The 18,903-nt window shown below is 37.1% G+C and overlaps 1 protein-coding gene across 3 annotated transcripts in view; it reads right to left on the bottom strand.

The window, feature by feature from the left end:
* Positions 1–5,346: 5,346 nt before the first annotated feature.
* NANS (N-acetylneuraminic acid synthase) overlaps positions 5,347–18,903 on the bottom strand; it is a 155,767-nt gene continuing 142,210 nt past the window's right edge. For all 3 annotated transcript variants that reach the window (XR_016547279.1, XM_090379339.1, XM_090379340.1), the window contains one exon: positions 5,347–5,832. The gene's annotated coding sequence lies outside the window, so the exon portion shown is untranslated. The remainder of the gene's footprint in view (positions 5,833–18,903) is intronic.

Genomic DNA, 18,903 nt, shown 5'->3' with positions numbered 1-18,903 from the left:
ATGCTACATCAAGACAATGTGAGACTTCACATTACTTATACTGTCATCAAGTACTTAGCCAGCATTAATGTCAAATGTGTTCCTCACCCATTCAACAGCCTAACCTTGCACCCTGCAATGTTTTTTTTTATTTCTGAACTTAAAGGAGCTGCAAGGAAACATTTGTAGGTGTCAGAAGTTGTAAAAACATTTGAGACTATTCTCAAACACGTGTCAAAAAATGGCTTCCGCCATGTTTTTTAAGAATGGCAGAAACATTGGAGCAAGTGCATTTCATCAAATGGGGACTACCTTGAAAAGGACCATCAAAATATGGATGAATAATATAGTTACGTTGTGAAAAAAAATTATGATCATTCTTTATTGAATAGCCATCGTATATACATTGTATTCTAAATTTAATTAATTTTCGACTCAAGCCATTTGTAATTGAATATAATTTAATAAAAATACATTATATTAAACATATGTATAATTAATTAAATTTAATATAAATATGATGAGTTGTTAATTAATAAAAAACTCAAATTAAATAAACACTAATTTATCTGTACTGCTGTCTTTACAATACCAGCTATTTCACACACTTAGATGTACATAATTACTTTATAAATACTAAACTGTATTTATATGAATGTTATAATTTTTATATTACTACTGGCACATGATGCAAAGAAGAAATCAGCCATCACAGAGAGAAATTAGGGGGGAAAAAAAGCACTACACTTCTCATCTGTCCATCCTAATAATGTATCTAAATCCTTTTTAAATTTATTCAAACTACACACTTTTTTTTATTAGTAGTATTAGTTGTAGTAGCATATGATGCAAGAAAGCAAGCTTATAAAGCAACAGACAAAAAAATAACCCCCCCCCACTCGCTGGCTGAAGGCAAACAACCTCATATCTATCCTTCCACAATTTGAAATTATGCTTCCTCATGTGTGTAGTCTGCACAAGAGGAAGAATGCCATCAGCACTGAGCTTGCTCAATCCATTCAAAGCCTCAAACACCAGTCAGATCACCTTGCAGGTGCTTAGTCTTCTGACATTGCAATTTGCAACACTGAAGCCTTTCTTGGTGAGAGCACCCTCTGTACCCTTCACCAATCTCATTGCCCTTCTCTGTACCCATTCCAGCAGTTCTATATCCTTCCTAAAATGAGGCCTCCAGATGTGTGTGTTAGTATTCAAGACATGGCCTGTCAATGACCCCATGAGCTGCTCTGGCAGTCTGTCTGCAATGCTCAGAAAACTTCATATCTGACTGCACAATTACCCACAGGTCTTTTTCATTTTCCACTTCCCTGAGTGTAGTACCACACAGTTGGTACGTTACTGCAGTACTTTGCATTTATCAATGTGAAACTTCAATTGCCATTTCTCAGCCCATCTGCCTAACTTTTCTAGATCCTGTTGCAGTAGCATACTGTCATTAAGCACCCTGCCAACCTTTGTAGCATCTGAAAAATTGGACAGTAAGCCTGATATGCCTTCATCAATATCATTGATAAATATATAAAACAACAATGGTCCAACACTAAACCCGGGAAGATTCCACTAATAACATTAGTCCTTGAAGAGCAATGTCCACTGGTTACCACTCTGTCTTCTACTTACCCATCCCTTTATCCATAACAGCAACTTGTCCTTAATGCCAATCTATTCCGTTTGATACAACAGTATCAAAAGCTTTCTTGAAATCCAAGTATATGATATCAAAATTATTGTTTGCATCCAGTTCCTTTGTTGTGCATTATAGTATCAAATCAAACTGGTTAAACAAGATTTCCCCTTAAGAAACTCATGCTGTGATTGCATTATAAGTGTATTTCTGTCTAGATGATCCTACATTACTTCCTTAACTAGAGATTCCGTTATTTTCCCTGGAACAGAAGTTAAACTAACAGGTCTATAATTATTCGTGTTACCCTTCGATACCCTTTGTGAATTGGAGATATATTTGCACATCTCTAGTCCATAATCTAGTCCTCTCCTAAATCTGATTGAGGTATTATAAGCCATGAATGAATTGAACAGACTTCATGCCGACAGAATCCTTCCTCTTTCTCAGTTTGCACACAAGGTGGGCATAAATTCAAATTGAGGAAAGATGATCGCAGCTCGGAGTGTGTAAATTTGTCTTCAGCCAGCAGGTGGTTGGTTGTCAGAACAAACTCTTATCTGGTGTTGTAGAGGTGGATAGTCTGAATACAGGCACGTTGAAAACCACTGAATGCAAATTCAAAGTAATTGAAAGTTGGTTAATTTAAATTTTGTGAGGGTGTTTCTGAAATCAGAACAATGGCAATACTAATCATTTGCTAAAACAAATATACATACAGAATAAAAGTGGTATATGCGTGGACTATTTTTGGTGGCATTATGTTGCATTGGCATCTTAGGCTGTTTTAATAGACTTAATGAAATCAATGAATGATTCAAACCATATATTGTTGTGCAACTGTGATATGGCCTTTCACAAAGCCATAAACAGCATAGGAATTTACTTTAAAAAAAATGGAGGTTGCTTTCCTGACAATAAGCATTCAAATGGCTGTCACATATAAATTTCTGTATATATTCCAGACTACAGTACAGGTAGGACCCGTTTTACAACATGGATAGGTTCCAGTCAAACAGGGTCATAAAATGAAAAGTCGTTGTTGTTGTTGTTTGGTTTTTAGGAGCATTAGCAACTAAGGCCATATTGCTCTGGAATATGCGTTGGTCATTCCTTGACCTTTCCGCATCCTCCATATTTGGTGGTCACGGGCTCGAACCCCGGTCTAATCAAGAAGCGTGTGGTACGCACTGCTGCTCCTTCCCACCTGGCTACGGAGGCGCCATGAAAAGTCGTAAAACAAGACCAAATTATAATGTAATTGAATGAGATAGGTTCCAAAAATTTCTCCAAGTATGCACTAATATTTCTGTTCTTTATAAATAATTAAATATTTGAAACATTTAATGCACGTTTTATTTATACTTATATATAAAATTAATAATAAAATAAAATTTTACTTTGATCCTGTGGAGTCATCACTTGAGTACGTATTTACTCAAGTGATGACTCCACTACCCGTTTCGTCCACATTAAAAACTAAATCAGGGTGGTAGTTGCCTTCGTCTATTAAGCGTTTAAATTCGGAAGGATACTCTTCCACCACTGCAACGTCAGCAATAGCAGCCTCACCAGACACTTTCACATTGTGAATTTTACAACAGTTTTTAAACTGATGAAACCACCCTTTGCTGGTCGTAAATGTTCCAGTGCTACCAGACTCCTCGCATATTTCATCAAATAGCAACTTTGCCTTGTCCAGAATTACCACCTGTGTAACAGGAATGTTATTTTGGTTCATATCATCAACCTACAATACTAACAATTTCTCCATTTTTTTCATTGTCTCACTGAGTGAATAAGTTGTTCTGGAGGATGACACACTTGTTATCCCTGTGTGAGTGCGCGCTTTATTTTATCAGCATTGTTCATAATCGTTGATACAGTAGAAGGTGCAAACCTCAACGCCTTACACACATCCAACGGATGCTCACCAGACTCCATGTGACGATCACATCCATTTTCTCCTTAATTGTTAGTGTTTTACACTCTTTTTGCCCCCCCAGCACAGAAACTGCCCTACGCTTAGAGCTCATGGTTACACAAAAATTATTATTAATGAGAAATAACACTGTGTAACCCGTTAACAATTGAGGAAAAATTCACAATGAAACGAACATGGCACACTGAAACTAAACAAAGAACCCCGGGGGAGCTCGCATCTGGCGAGTATGATTCCTTCTACTTTTGACTCTCTCTCTCTCTCTCTCTCTCTCTCAGGGTAACTTGGGAATTTTTTTTTTTTTTTTTCACTGGTGCAACATAAGCCTCAGGCTTCCTTGCACCATATGCCTATTAATAATAATAATAACTCTTGGCGTAGCTATCATTCCACCCACAATGCACCACGAAAAACAAAAATAAATGCCTAGCGCGTGTTTGGACTTGCAGGTGTTGCTGCAATGTGTTACTGAGTTGTGATTTTTTTGTTATTTTCAATTTTTTTAGGTAATATTTTGAAACGGTCGTTAATATGAAAAGTCATAAAATGGACCATCGTAAAACGGGACCTACCTGTATTAGTATTAGTTGTGGGAAATGATGCAAGAAAGAAAACCTATAAAGCATCAGGAAAAAAAAAATCTTCCCAAAAAACATATCCATCCCTCCAATAGCTTGTCTAATTCTTCCTTGAATTTATTCAAATTACCCACTTCCACAACAATAACAGATGGAAGTTTGTTCTAACAATCAACTATAAGCTGGCCGAAGGCAACTTCCACATATCTGTCCTGAAACCATCCTTCCTCAATTTGAATTTAAGCCCCCCCCCATGTGTGCAGGCTGAGTAAGTGAAAGAATATCATCAGCACTAAGATTGCCGAATCCATTCAAAGCTTTAAACATCTCAATCAGATCACCTTGCAGGAATCAGATCACCATTCAGGTCTCCTGGTGCCAGTCATATGTCAGAACAATATTTAGGTCTGGTTTTAAAGTATTAAGGGATTGGGGTTAATTAAGGGATTGGTTAATAGAAGGCTATGTTAAGGTCTCATAGTGACAATCCTAGACAACTTTTAGGCCTGGTTCTAGGGTAGTAAGTGATTAGCTTTCAGTCTTGAGGCAATTCTTTGAGATCTAACTGTGTAGACAGATTATGGGTAATGTTAATGGGGATAACCGAGGTTCCTTATTTTTGTTATTGTTTCTGTAATTCTTACTCTCATTTCTATCTATTATTTTTTCTTTTGTTTTTGATTTGTTCCCAATTCTGATTTTGAAAATATGTATGCAGTTATTTATTTATTTTTATTTACCTTTATTACGATTAATATTATTCAGTATGCTTATAATGAAGGCTTTTTTGTAAAGTGTTTGTGGATTACTACCAAAAGATTCACAAATGCAGACTTCATACAGAAACCTTCATTATGGGTATATGGCTGCATCTGTGGATCCTATTAACAGTTATTATTTTAAGAATCAGTGGAAATTATTTTAAAAGTTTTTGATGCTGCCAATACCAAATCCTTTCAGTGAAAGGCAGAGGTAGAGTTAAATCAATCCATTTTTAAGCATGTGGGCAGCTGCTGCCCCACACAACTTCCATATGTCCAGGTAAGATATGTAGATCACCCAAAAGGATTTCCCCACAATTTTTTAAAGTTATGTTTATGTTTCAGCATTTTTATCAATACACCATATAGATATACTATCTAAAAATGTACACTATTTTATTGCATGATCATCAACACATTCACATCTTGAAACAAGGGGCTAACACTTTATGGTAAAATTGTTATTTTGCATCATTCAGCCACTTCTTCCCAGCCTTCACAAGGAAATCATTATTTGCGCAAATTTTGTGTTCCAAATGTCACCCTTCATCTTATCAAAAAGATGGCAATCTAATGTCATTTGTGAGGGAAGTAGAGCAGCTCAGTGTCTGTCTTTTGAAGGAACAGATTTAGGCTGTCCTTGCCTAAATCCATTCTTCCTTTGAGAAGTGTTTAGGGCCCATCCCAAACACTTTCTGGAGTCCACTAGTGCCTCATGTGCCTGGACATAGATCTGCCCCAATATTCTGCAGAAATTATCTGATTAGTGCAATGGGCAACTGTGTTGTGGTTGATAGCATCATCCCCATACACTTGCAGTCACTTATTGAAGTTTCCAGTAGTATCCTTCTCACATGCATTCAATAACAACATGCTGCTTTTAATGGAATCCCTGGAGGCAGCCAAGCTTGATTGCTACAGCAAAACCTGTGGAGAGACATTATTAGTTTAAAAAGAAACAGGAATGATGTATCTATGCAGTATACAAATAACAATGCTGTAAAATAAATAACAGTGTTATAAAAAAATTTGCGGATCATTACTTTTGGAATAAATTTTGTATTAGAAAATACAGGTGGGTCACTTGTAGGCACCTGCTATCTCTTCTTGTTGGTAAATTCTCTCCTGACATTTGTTCAAAGTGTCAAAATAAGTAAAAAATTATCCAAGGTACCGTGCAAAAAAAAAGAAGTAAATCAGCTAAATTCTCTAATTTTATAACAGAAAAACACTTAATACCACAGATTAACAACATAGTTATCAATGAGTTTAGCAAAAAAATAAATAAATAATAATAAAAAAAGTTTCATAATTGTTATATTATTATTATTATTAGCCATATGGTGCAAGGAAGCTTGAGGCTTATGCTGTACCAGCCAAAAAAAAAAAAAAATCTCAGTTACCCTGAGAGAGAGGGTGTGCCAAGCCCATACTCACCAGATGCGAGCCCCTGGGGTTAATATGAAGAATTATATTTCCAAATTTAATTAACTGGTTTCCTATAATTTAATTTGTAATTTCATGCTCTTATATCTAACATGCAATTATTGTGTAATGTGTTATGTTATATCATATTATCATCATTTTGCAATCTTTCTAAATAAGATAAAAAATTGTATTCAAAATAAATCCCAAACATAAATTCATAAATTAAAATTGAGGAAAGACAATTGTAGAATAGATGTGCGGAAATTTGCTTTTAGCCAGCGAGTGGTTGATGGTTGGAACAAACTTCCTCTGTTGTAGTGGAGGTCAACAACTTAAATAAGTTGAAGGCAGAACTAGACAAACATTTGGAGTGAATGGATGGGTGAAATGGGAAGATTTTTATTTGCTGATGCTATATAAGCTTGCTTTCTTGCATCATATGCCTCTACTAATGCTAAATCTTTTTTGGTACCTACTGATGCTTTAACACATATGACATGTGGGTACCCTGGGTTATCATTCACTTCACCAACCTACCCACCCTTAAAGATTGTTCTGGTCTCCAATATATTAGTGACAGGAGTCCCAAGATGAGCACAGGAAATGTCCAAATATCTCTCCTATTCATAAAGATGAAAGTTAATAACACATTATAATTCTGTAATTATTCACTTAGAATAAATAATTACAGAATTATAATCTTCTAATTGTCATAATTTCAATTAGAAGAATTCTGTGCAAGGAAAAATTATGGAATTGATAATTAAAGAAATAATGCTAGATCATTTTAGTATTAGTATTAGTAATGGCCGCATGGTGCAAGAAAGCCTATGGCTTATGCTGCACCAGCCAAAAAAAAAAAAAAAAAAGTAAAATATCCGAACAAAACAATGATAAAAACAAAAAAAAAAAAAAAAATAAATAAATAATAATAATTAAGGAAAAAAAAGGGAATTAAACCTATCATCCTACGCACCTCCCCTAGCCGAAGGCACCATCCAGATGACCCTTGAATTTCCCCAAACTGTCGGCCTCCACCACCCATGAAGGCAACTTATTCCAGTAATTTATAACTTGCTGGCTAAAATAAAACTTCCTGCAGTCCAATCTAAACATTTCCCCCTGTAACTTGAATTTACGTTCCCTAGTTCTAGCATCATCTATAATCTTGAAACTTTCGTCCTCATTCATTTTACTGATGCCTCTCAGAGCCTTAAACACCTCAATCAAATCTCCTCTAAGGTGTCTAGTTTCCAAACTCTGCAACCCACATATTCGAAGTCTTTCTTCATAAGGATGCCCTTTTGCAGATCTCACCAGGCGAGTTACCCGTCTTTGCACCCTTTCAAGAAGCTCGATGTCTTTCTTTAGGTGCGGTCTCCAACTTGAACACAGTATTCCAAGTGTGGTCTAACATAAGCCTTATATAATGGGATTATCACATCCCTATCTCTACTTGCAAAAGTTCGATAGATCATCGATAGGACACCATGGGCCTTCCTTGCAACCTGTTTACAATGCTCAGAGAATTTCATGTCTGACCGTATCGTAACATCCAAGTCCCTTTCCTCCAAGTACTGGGTTTAGTTGAACTCCACCAAGTGAATAAGTTATTTTGGGATTACTGTTTCCCAGGTGTAATACCTTACACTTTGTTGGATTAAAGCATAGCTGCCATTTTTCTGACCATTCCTGAAGTCTATCTAGGTGTCTCTCTCTCTCTCTCTCTCTCTCTCTGAAGAAGCTCAGCTTGACAGTGATCATTAACTACTCTACCAATTTTAACATCATCTGCAAATTTAGACATCACGCCCTCTATCCCTTCATCAATGTCGTTTATGAAAATTAAAAACAGTGGTCCTAATACTGATCCTTGGGGAACCCCACTTCTTACATCAACCCAATCTGAGGAATAACCATTTATCACAACCCTCTGCCTCCTGCCTTGAAGCCATCCTTCTATCCATCTAAGGATTTTCCCAGTGATTCCAACCTGTTCCAGCTTATAAAGCAACCGCTCATGTGGGACTGAGTCAAAAGCTTTGCTGAAATCTAAATAAACAATGTCGAAATTATTCCCTAAATCCAGCTTGTGAGTGACCCTTTCAAAATAGCGAACCAGATTTGTTAAACATGATTTTTCCTTTATAAAACCATACTGAGTATCCTTGGGAATTTCAATTCGATCCAAATGATCCTGAATTCCACCCTTGATCATTGCCTTCATGATTTTCCCTGCTACTGCAGTCAGACTGACAGATCGATAATTTCCAACTTCACTTTTAGAGTCACCCTTATGTATGGGAGATACATTTGCACTTTTCCAATCCAAGGGAATCTCCCCAGAGTCTAGTGATGCTCGCATAATTAGCCTCAATGTTTCAATGCACTCGCTTGCCGCCTCCCTTAAGATTATAGGGTATATTCCATCAACTCCAGGGGCCTTACTGGTCTGTAGGCTCGAAAGTTTTTTCATTAAATAATCTTGCGAAATTTCAATATCATTAATTACATATTTTTTAACTTCGTTCCCACAATTTCCCATTGCCACAAAAGGTTTTTCATTTGTAAATATCGATGCAAAATAACTGTTGAGTTCATCTGCAACGGCAGCTGGTGTATTTAATACTATCCCCTTTCCCTTATGTAAAGGTCCGATCTGGTTTGTCCTGCTCTTCTTGGCATTTATATATGTGAAGAATTCTTTATCCCCCCTAGGAATTTTGATAGGAATGGAGTTATAAGGTAATCACAGCAGGGATTTGCTAAAAGGAGATCATGCCTGATTAACTGGTGTGAGGTTGTCAAAAGGCAATGGATGCAAAGAATAATTTTGTCATTATATCCTTTGATATTAGTAAAATCTTTGGACTGTACCACATGCACGATTATTGCTTATATTGGATCAATGTGGCATTGGCGACAAGTTACTGCTACCGATAAAAGCATGGTTAAGTGGGATAAGACAGAACAGTAATAAATGGCCATTGTTTTTATTAACTATGATTAGAGTCTCACACACAGGGTTCAGTGGCAGTGGTGGGTTTCCCTCTCTGTTTTCTAATATTTATGAATGATATTCAAGTAGGTATTTAAAGTTTAATGTTAGTTTGCTGATAATAATATAAAAGTGGGTAGAATGGTTAATAACATCACTTGAGTATGCACTACTTCGGGAGGATCCAGATGGGGCCTGTTGTTGAGGCTACATTAAAAACTGGATGGCTTTTTGGGAGTTTCTAAGTGGGACTTCTTTATTGCTTAAAAATTATTGTTTCTTGTTAAATTTTGTTTAAAATTAGTAGTGTAGTTATTATATATGTTTAGCCGATTAAGGTGGTGAATTTACTATTTACTTGGCCTTCAAAGTTGCTAAAAAAAAAAAAAAAAGCAAAGACAATTACTGTGTTGTATTGATACAACAGTTTGAATTCTGTTGCCACTGTTACAGTATTGATATAGGAATGATACAGGCATTAGTTGGTAGTTTTCTATGTAGTATTGCAGGAGTGTAATCAATATCAGAAATGTTTTTTACTGGGTCCATAAACTGTAAATTTAGGGCAATACAAACATGATTTTATACTGTAATTGTATCATATGGTACATAACATAATTAAGAACAGCATAGTTTGTATTACTATTAAATAAGTGGGATTAGTGTAGTGTTATTATTTTCGTATCTCTTAGTTTCATATGTTTTGCTTTTAATTAAATTTAGATCTCATATTGTTAATGCCATCACAATGAATTGCCTGTTATTGCACTATTGCAAATAAGAAATGCCTCTCTACAGTAGAGAAGATTAATGTTATTTATTCTCAGCAGATACCACCACCCACGGGTGATGGCAGTGCAATAACAGGCAACTCATTGTGAAGGTAAGATGTAACAAAAACATTGGCATTTCACCTACTTCGGTTATTTACCACAAACTAAAATGATGCTTTACACTAACTTGTTCATTTAATAAATTTAGATTAAAATCATGCCTCAGATTGGAGCAGCAAAGCAAATGGATCAAAGAAGTGGGAATCTTTTGGTTTGGGTAATAACTGCTGATCAGAAGTTCGGCAAATCAGGACTACATTATGCGCATTCCTTGTTCCCTCTTTGCAAAGCTACCTTTATCAGGATATGACACAGGTAGCTTTGCCTTTATCAACATATGATACAGGCATAGGGGATGCCCTTTTTCTTTTTTTTGTTGCAAATAGACTGAGGAAGTTAAGGGCAAATTCAATATTCTGATAGACTTATGAGGGATTGAAGAATAGGGTGACGCCTTCGAGGGATTGAAGAATAGGGTGACGCCTTCGAGGGATTGAAGAATAGGGTGACGCCTTCGAGGGATTGAAGAACAGGGTGATGCTTTCAAGGCATTAAAAGTGAACCAACAAGCAGTCAGATTTCCAACCCAACACTGGAACCCACACTCAAAATCATATAACACAGGGGTATCTTCCACAGCAGAAATCCTTGGTCATAGAGGAAGTTAGAAACTTGGTTATCAAGGAAATGGGAAATATACTGAGCAAAAAAGAACAGGTAGAATAGGACCAAGGTATGTCTCTCAGGAGATAAATTCAATAAAGTTGTAGAGCAGCTCTCATCTTTTAAGGGAACAAAACAGGATATTGTTGTACACATTGGTGCTAATGATATTAAGAGTAAGAGAGCTGAGGAATTAATTAACAAATACAGGACAACGTTGGGAAAAAAGTTGCAAGTTAGGACTGACACTGAAAATATCTGCACATCTGCCCAGACACAACAGGACTGAGTACATGATGAGAACTTTGTCAAGCATTTTAGCCCTGAGAAACAGTGCATCACTCATGGGGTAGAATTTTTCTCACTGTGATCTGTGCTTGTTAACAGGGGAGACTGCATTTACACGTATGGGATACACTTAAATAGAAGGGTTGCATCAAGAATATTTACTGAAACTATCAAAGCAGTGTTAGGTGGGATGAAAAACTGTGAGGATACACAGAGTAATAGATTAACAGCAGCTGCAGGCAGAGGTGAAAATCATTCTTGCATTGCTTCTATTGCAACCACCTGGAAAGCAAAGTGAGGGGAATTATAAGGCTTGCTGGTGGACCTCACAGAACAAGCAAATACATTTGAGGTATTAGGGTTACTAAGAGCTAAAACAGATTTATGTATATTTGCATTTACACTAACTAATGCTAGGAGCATAAGTGAATAAATTTGATGAATCTGAAGTGCTGACCAAGTAATAAAATGCAGATATTGTGAAGATATCATATACATGGTGTGATTCAGAAATAAGGGATGCAGAATTTGATTATGAAGAGTATAGTGTACATAGAAAAGGACAGGATGCATTTAGTTAAGAAGCACATAAAATTCAAGTCATCCAGTTGACATGGATGGTCAGTGCAGTGTGGAGTCAGTTCAGTGTGACACAAGCACAGTGAAAACAAAAATGAGAGGAGTGTGTTGTAGGCCTAATGACTGGATCTTGTGGGTTATCACACACACTAGCAGGCCTTTTGTGGATTTTAACAGTGTAAAATGATGCAAGAAAGCAAACTTACACAGCAACAGACAAAAAAAAAAAAAAAAATACATTTCACCTATCCATTCCCTCCAATAGTTTGTCTAATTCTTCCTTCAAATTATCTATTTCCACAACAATGGATGAAAACTTGTTCCAGAAATCAATACCCATTTGCTGATGGCAAACTTCTGCACATTTATTCTACAACCATTTTGAATTTATGTTACCTCATGTGCATTGTGCAGGAAGAAGAATTCTATCAGCACTGAGTTTGCTGAAGTCATTTAAAGCCTTAAACACCTCAGTCAGATCACCTTGCAGGTGCTTAGTCTCCCAACAGTGCAATTTGGCACTAAGCCATTCTTGATGAGAGCACCTTCTATTCCCCTTACCAATTTCGTTGCCCTTCTCTGTACCTGTTCCAACAGTTCTACATCCTGCCTAAAACGAGGCCTCCAGATGTTATTATTATTTTATTATTATTACTAGTCATATAGTGCAAGGAAACCTGAGGCTTATGCTGCACCAGCTATAAAATAATTTCTGAGTTACCCTGAGAGACAGAGAGAAAGAGTAAAGAAGTAGAAGGGAATCACCAAGAAAGAGAAGAATGATGATATCCAGCTTAGGACCCTGGGTGCGCCAAGCCTATACTCACCAGATGTGAGCCCCGGTGTATGTAGTACTCAAGACATAGCCTGACCATTGCCTTCTAAAATGCGATAATCACCTTCTTATCCCCATTAGCAATATTCCTATATATCGTTGACAAAACCACATGAGCTGTCCTGGCAGCCAGTCTGCACTGCTCAGAGAACTTCATATCAGACTGCACAATTATCTCTGGGTCATTTTCAGTTTTCACTATCCCGAATGTAGTACAACACAGTTGATACATTACTCTGGGATTACTGCTACCTATATGCAATACCATGCATTTATCAATGTTATACTTGAATTGCCATTTCTCAGCCCATTTGCCTAATTTTTCTAGTTCTTGCTGCAGCAGCATACCTTCATTACTATTATTAACCACTCTGCCAATCTTTGTATCATCTGCAAACTCAGACATTAAGTCTGATATATCCTCATCAAGATCATTAATAAATACAGAAAACAACAATGGGCCCAGCACTGAACCCTCTGGGATTACACTAATAAATTAGACACAAAGAGCAGTGTCCACTGATAATCACTCTCTGTCTTCTCCCACTCAACTATCCTTTTATCCATAGCAGTAACTTGCCCTTAATTCCACAATGCTCCAATTTGTAAAACAGTCTTTTATGTGCAATAAGTATAACTTTTATGTACCTGAAATCCAAGTATATGAGATCAAAATTATTTTTTGCATTCAGTTCCTCTGTAATGGCATCATAGTATCCTAACAAATTGGTCAAACAAGACCTGCTAACAAATGCATGTTATGACTGAAGTATAATTATACTTTTATCTAGATTGTCTTCATTACTTTTTTAACCAGTGGTTCTATTATTTCATGGAACAGAAGTCAAGCTAACAGGTCTGTAATTACTTATGTCACTCTGTCCCGCTTTCTGAATTCGGGATATATATGCACATTTTATGTCTACAGGGACCACTCCTGAAATCCAAACACAGTATGCTGTCATAATTATGGCTAAAGCAGTGGTTTTCAACTGAGGATTGCCACAGCACCCTAAGATGGTGCAACAACGTTCCAGGGGTGCCACATAATTTGGGTTTAAGTTACTTTAACTTTTTTTTTAAAATTTATATATTTATTTCATTATATGTGTTCCATAAAAGAAAATGACAGTATTTACATTGCCAACTGATCATTCTATTCACAATTTCAAAAAAAAAAAAAAAAAAAAAAACATTATAAAAGATAACAGTTTCATTACATACAATAGGCTGATGTAGCTGAGTGGTGAGGAGTGTGAGTGCAGTAGCACATACTCTTTGAGTTTACTGGGGTTCAAACCCATGACTGCTAAATACGATTAACATTTGTATTGATTGATTTATTGTAAACTCCACTGATCTGGTGGTCATGCTGGAGTATAAACAAGAACATTTCAATATTACATTCTGGTTATCCTTTTGTGCTCCCCTATTGAGTGGGACTCAATGTGACACAAGCATGTTCCTCTGAATTTATGTATCGAATTAAGCTCAACAATAAGTTGCTTACAGTATACTGAAGATATATTTTGCTACTTGAAAGAAATCTTTATTTGGATATATCATACTTTCCTGGAAATAAAAATGTTTTATATTTACTTTGTGGCAACAAGACATAGCACTGCATTGCATGCAGAAGTTAATTTAGAGTGGTAGGGTAAGCACATGGTGGAAGTAGCATGGTGCAAAAGGTTACAGAAGAAAAACTACACTAATCTTAGAAAAAAACATATTAATTTTCATTACAATAATATGACTAAAGAGATTATTGAATAATCAGCTGATATGTTTACTTACATACTGTAATGACCCGTTGCCAACACAAATTTCAGTTAGTAAAATACCCTTGATAGTAAGATGGACAAGTTTGTTATGAAGAAAAGAAGGCATGAAGATAATTGTAGTGAAGGCAAAAAAGACAAACATCAAGATGATTATTATAAACACGAAAAAGAAGACAAAGGTGGAGGAACATGGATTTACTTGGTGTGGGAATAAAGAGAGTCCTAGCCCAAAATGTGTTATTTGTGGTGACATACTGTCCAAAGAAGCAATGGTATCTAGTAAATTAAAGAGACATTTAACTCTAAAACATAGTCATCTGGCTAACAAGCCAGATAACTATGTTTTAGAATGTACTTTTAAATAACTGAAGAAAAGAGAGTCCAAGTTTTACCAAAATAACCAAAATTTCTAATAAAGCTCAAGAGGCTAGCTACTTAGTAGCTCAGTTAATTGATAAAAATATGACGCCTCACATAGAAGCTGAGACACTTATCATATCTGCTTGCAATGCTATAGTAAGGCCACTTTTTTGAAGCAAAGCATAAAATGAAGTTAAAAAATTCCTCTTTCTGATAATACCATTAGCAGATGGACAAGTGATATGTTGGCAGACATAGAAGAAAGTGTTTTTTTTTTTTTTTTTTTTTGATTTGGTATTTGTTGGCGCATCGGCTTCTGTGGCCATATTGCACCTCCCAAGGTTTTTGCAGTACTTTGATCCAAGCCTGAGGCGGGAATCGAACCGCGACCTTTGGGTTGCCGGGCAGGTACTTTACCCACTCGGCTAGCCCGGTCGGCTAGAAGAAAGTGTATGTGCATCTGTGAAGAAAAGTGAAATTTCTGCACTCCAAGTATATGAATCAACTGATATTGGAAGAAAGGCTCAACTACTTGCATTTATTCGCTTTGTCCATAATGATAAAATAGTAGATCAGTTTTTTTTTGCTGAAAAGAACTTAAAGAAACAAAGACAGGCCAAGGTATTTTCAATACATTAAATATCTACTTAAAAATCACGTCTTTTTGCCAAGCTTTGTGAAGAAGTTGGGACAAAACATGTTAATCTTCTCCTTCACATAGAAGGAAGATGGCTTTCTAGAGGCAAAGTGCTGTCATGAGCATTTGAACTGAAGGATGAGATTTGTGCTTTCTTTGCCATTGAAAAGCAAGAAGAAATGTAATGAAGGCAGTCAGAAATTAAAACATAAAGAAATATCTATCAATGAATCCTGGATAGAAATGAGAATTGAATAACTTCAAGTTGAAAAAAAAAAAAAAAAAAAAAAGCTGAGGGTAATTATGTTGCAATTTTCTACATCTTACCTATATGAGTTAGGATTTAGCAGTAACATTAGCAGAGTCATATAATGCAAGAAAGCAAGCTTATACAGATTCAGCCAAAAAAAAAACACCTTCCCATTTCATCCATCCATTTCCTTCAAAAGTCTGTCCAATTCTTCCTTGAATTTATTTAAGCTATCAACTTCTACAACGACAGATGGAAGTTTGTTCCCGCAATCAACTACCCGCTGGTTAAAGGGAAATTTCTGCATATCTATTCTACAACTATTTTTCCTCAATTTGAGTTTATGCCCCTTCAGGTTTATAATCTGAACTAGAGGAAGAATCCCATCAGCATTGAGCCTGCTCAAACCATTCAGGACTAATATCTCAATCAGATAACCTCACAGGTGCCTAGTTTCCAGAAGCTGCAATTGGCAGAACTTAAGCCTTTCTTGGTAAGAGCACAGCTTCACCAGTCTTGTTGCTCTTCTCTGCACTCATTCTAGCAACTCTACATCCTTTATAAAATTCGGCTTCCAGACCTGTACACAGTATTCAAGGTGTGGCCAGAGCGTTGCCTTATATGAGGAGATACTCACCTCCTTATCCCTGCTAGCAAAATCCCTGTATATCATTGACAAGACCCCATGACCTTCTCTATCAGCCTGTCTCCACTGCTCAGAAAATTTCATATCTGACTGCACAATTACCCCCAGGTCTTTTTCATTCTCCAGTACCCTAAGTGTAGTACCACACAGCTGGTACATTTCTCTCGAGTATCATATGCAGTACTTTGCATTTGTCAATGTTAAACTTTAGTTGCCACTTCTCAGCCCATCTGCCCAACTTTCCTAGATCCTGTTGTAGTAGCATACTATCATTACTATCATTAACAATCCTGCCAACCTTCGTATCATCTGAAAACTCCAAAATTAAGCCTGATATACCCTCATCAATATCATTGATAAATATACAAAACAATAATGGGCCCAACACTGATTACCACTCTCTGTCCTCTCCCACTTAACCATTCTTTTATCCATTGTAGCAACTTGCCCTTGATGCCATACTGCTCCAACCCATGCAGTAGTCTTCCATGCGCAATAGTATCAAAAGCTTTCCTGAAATCCAAGTATATGATATCAAAATTATGTTAATTTTGTAATTAATTAATGTAAATTGATTGTGCAGTCAGATATGCAGTTTTCTGAGCAGTGCAGATGTGTTGCCAGAGGAGGTCATGGAGTTTTGTCAATGATATATATAAGAATTTTGCTAGTGGAGACAAGGAGGTGATTATCCCTTTGTATAAGGCAATGGTCAGGCCACACCTTGAGTACTGTATACAGGTCTGGAGGCCTCATTTTAGGAAGGATGTAGAGTTGCTAGAATGAGTACAGAGAATGGTAACAAGATTTGTGAGAGGAACAAAGGGGTGTGCATATGAAGAAAGGTTTAAATCCTGCAAGTTGCAGCATCTGTAGACTAGGCACCTGTGAGGTGATCTGATTGAGGTCTATAAGGCCTTGAGGGGACATAGATTCAAATTGAGGAAAGATAGTTGTAGAATAGATGTGTGGAAGTTTGCCTTTAGCCAACGGGTAGTTGATTGCTGGAACAGACTTCCATCTGTTGTTGTGGAAGTTGATAGCTTAAATAAATTTAAGGCTGAACTAGACAAACATTTGGAGTATCCTGAAAGAGGCCTCTGAGGTCGGGAAAACTCATATCTAGAAAATAAACTCATACACCGACCATTGAACAAAATTTACTGTAACTAAAATTTTTACAAATAGTATAAAAACAAATTATTTACAATAAACTAATAATTGTATATTGCAGAATACTAAAAACTGTAATAAAAGATCGTTTACCATAAAATAAGCTAAAATATAAAATTAAGAGCGCTAAAAACCTGGAGCTTTCGAGAGCGTCAGCTCTCTTCTTCAACAGTAATATGACTTTCTGCAACATCTCCTTAAATAGCAGGTTCACGGTACTTCCACACGTGGTATTTCTCCACGTGGTTCAATCGGCACATGGTCAGAACCGGAAGCGGAAATGTCTCGGGTACGTGGCAAATAAAATCGTTCATCCGAACTTAATACAATTGTTTCAAAAATAGGACGACTACGCATGCCTCTATCTCTATTCATGGTATTCTTACTGGATGAACCAATCCGTAAACCCTCGAGCCATTTACACTCCCAGTATCCGTGTGCACGATCCAAAATAATAGCGTCCTCCGGTGAGATCTGATGCTGCTTCTACCAAAAATGTTTGGCCACGGCAGACTTACTGTAATCAGCGGTTCTTATGGCATTTAAATGTTCCCCCAGACGATCCCTAATCCGTCGTTTTGTTTCCCCCACATAACACTCCCCACAATCCGGGCATTCTATTCTATAAATAACTCCGCTACTGAGATCTTTTGGTATACGGTCTTTGACCTGAGACACAGCTGTGCACAGCCTCCGCCCAGGAAGCTGTCTCCGTCCAGCGTGTCTTATAACCCCGTAAAATTCTTGCCAGATGCTCAGTAAGGCCCGGATAGTAGGGGATGTATGCGGTGGCTACCAGGACGAACGACTCCCTACGCTCAGACACCCCTCTATTATCTCTATCCAGGATCCTCTGGGGGTATCGGCACTTTCTAAGTTCTGCCGTGACACGATTAATTTCTTTCTCTTTATCCTCAGAAGTGGTACGTTTTATCTTACTCTGTCAAATAAAGCTTTTGCTACACTATTCTTGTATTGTCCAGCTTGTGCTGAATTATAGTGGGTGTATTGACCTCTACACATGGGTTTTTTAAAAACTGACATCTTAAGCCTAGAACCCACCCTAGAGACCAATACATCCAAAAACGACAGAGTACCGCCCGTTTCCACCTATGAGGTAAATTGTATAAATTGGGAGAAGCTATTAAGCCAACAAACGGCATCATCCTCCCTCCCCTTCTGGACCAGGGCAAAGGTATCATCAATGTATCTTCTCCAATTCCTGATAGGAAATGAACACCCACTAAAAACCCTACTTTCCAACTCCCCCATGGCCAAGTTAGCCACGGTGGCACTAATGGGTGAACCCATCGCCGTACCGCGAACCTGCTTATACATAGTTCCTTGAAATAACATGGTAGTGCTAGCTAGACATAATTCTACCCCGGTACAAATATCTTCCACACCGAGCAGTGATCTATTACCAAGTGAGGAATCCCTGGTCAATGCCATTTTGTAGAGGTCAAATGTGTAGAGGTCAATACACCCACTATAATTCAGCACAAGCTGGACAATATAAGAATA

The sequence above is a fragment of the Mastigoproctus giganteus genome, chromosome 8 (assembly GCF_048544385.1).
Source record: "Mastigoproctus giganteus isolate SK-2022 chromosome 8, ASM4854438v1, whole genome shotgun sequence".
In the NCBI taxonomy this organism is placed as follows: Eukaryota; Metazoa; Arthropoda; class Arachnida; order Uropygi; family Thelyphonidae; genus Mastigoproctus; species Mastigoproctus giganteus.
This window is presented reverse-complemented; position numbering and strand designations above follow the sequence as displayed.